Consider the following 2,278-nt stretch of genomic DNA (forward strand, 5'->3'; position numbering starts at 1 on the left):
TATAGTTTGAAATCAGAGATCATGATGCCTCCAACTCTTTTTCTTTCTCAACATTGCTTTGGCTGTTAGAGGTCTTTTATGATTTCATATGAATTTTAGAATTGTTTGTTTTATTTCTGTGAAAAGTACCATTGGAATTTCAATAGGAATTGCATTGAATCTGTAGATTGCTTTAAGTAGTATGGACATTTTGACAATATTAATTCTTCTAATCCATGAGTATGAAGTATATTTTTATTTATTTGTGTCTTCTTTACTTTTTTTTTTTTAACATCTTGTAGTTTCTAACATACAGGTCATTCACCTCCTTGGTTAAATTTATTCCTAGATGTTTTATTCTTTTTGATGCAATTGTTAATGAAATTGCATGTGTGTGTGTGTGTATGTGTGTGTGTGTGTTAATGAAATTGCATGTGTGTGTGTGTGTGTGTGTGTGTGTGTGTGTGTGTGTGTGTGTGTTTTAAACATCTCGAATAGGCTTTATTTGTCACCAAGAAAAACCTGAATTTTAAACAGATTCTTGGACAGGGATGTCATATCCATCAGCACATCCAACTTTAGCACCTTTCTCATGCCCAGTAGCTTTTCCAGAACAGCTACCTTCACCATGAAGCTCAGTGAGTTTTCTCAGTTTAACCTTGGTCTTCCTCAGCATTTTGACAAATACATCTTTCTAACAAATACATCATAAGGCAGATAAGTAGATTGGCAGCCAATTTTATGTCTTTTCCAATGCTATCTGGAATCAATATTTTAACCCCTTTTTCAAGTCATTTGTCTGCACCTCTCAGATCATAATTCCCATCATTTTTTTTACCCAATTTGATAGGCCTGTTGATGCTGAGCGTAAGAGGTCTTCTGAATCTCATTGTTGCATTTTTTAGTAAAACTAACACAGAACAGATGAAGCAAATAGCCATTGGTAGTCTTGACATCAACATAGGCTTCAATTATGGTACTTCCTTTTTGGCTCCTTTTTTGCCACCTTTCATAAGGCACTTGTTCTTGCCGACTGCCATGGTGCTGCTCAGAGAGCCAAAAGGCATGAAAATGTTCTCTTAATTTCTCTTTCTCATAGCTTATTATTAGTATATAGAAATTTCAACAGATTTTTGTGTATTTATTTTATGTCCTGCAACTTTGCTAAATTTGTTTAATAGTTCTAAAAAGTTTTTGATGAAGTCTTTAGTATTTCTACTATATTTACTAAAGCAAATAATAGAACAAACAATCCTAAAATTTGTATGAAATCATGAAAGACTCCTCATAGCCAAAGTAATCTAGAGAAATAACTGAGTTGGAGGAATCATGATCCCTTATTTCAATAGCAATAGTTTAAAAATAGTATGGTATTGGCATAAAAACAGGCACATAAATCAGTGAAACAGAATAGAGGTCCTAGAAATAAACCCATATTAGTTTATGACAAAGGAGTCAAGAATACACAATGGGGCAAGGACAGTCTTTTCAATAAATGGTATTGGGAAAACTGGGTAGCCACATACAAAAGAAACTGGACTTCTATCTTACGTCACACACACAAATGAACTCAAAATATAGTTAAGACTTCAATGTCAGATCTGAAACCGTAGAACTTCTAGAAGAAAACAGGCGGTAAGCTCTTGGTATTAAGTTTTTGAATTTGACACCAAATGTAAAAGCAACAAAAGTAAAACAAACAAGTGGGACTACATTAAACTAAAAAACTTTTGCACAGTGAAGGAAACCATCAATAGAACGAGAAGGCAACCTACTGAATGAGAGAAAATATTTGCAAAACATATATCTGATAAGAGGCTAATATCCAACATATATAAAATATATAAAGGACTCATATAACTCGATAGCAAAAACAAACAAACAATCCAATTAAAAAATGAGCAGATCATCTACAGCCATGCCACTCTGAATGAGCCCTATTTCATCTGATCTTGGAAGCCAAGCAGGGTTGGACCTGGTTAGTACTTGGATGAGAGACCACCTAGGAATACCAGGTGCTGTTAGGTGTTAAAAAAGTGAACATATCTATTTTTTAATCTAATTAAAAATAGACCCACTCTGAACCTATTTCATCTGATCTTGGAAGCCAAGCAGGGTTGGGCCTGGTTAGTACTTGGATGAGAGACCACCTAGGAATACCAGGTGCTGTTAGGTTAGGTAATAATAATAAAAATAAAATTTAAAAGTAGAAAATAAAGAGAAAGTACAGACATAGCCAGAGAGTGCTCTTTATAGTATTGCTAATGTTTCCTGAGGAGATGTGTTCTGACATACAGCA

At 34.2% G+C, this 2,278-nt stretch overlaps 1 pseudogene; it reads left to right on the top strand.

Moving 5' to 3' along the window:
• The first annotated feature begins 1,887 nt into the window (after positions 1 to 1,887).
• Positions 1,888 to 2,006, top strand: LOC112475594 (annotated as a pseudogene).
• Positions 2,007 to 2,278: the final 272 nt, after the last annotated feature.

The sequence above is a fragment of the Pteropus alecto genome, unplaced genomic scaffold (assembly GCF_000325575.1).
Source record: "Pteropus alecto unplaced genomic scaffold, ASM32557v1 scaffold171, whole genome shotgun sequence".
Lineage (NCBI taxonomy): Eukaryota > Metazoa > Chordata > Mammalia > Chiroptera > Pteropodidae > Pteropus > Pteropus alecto.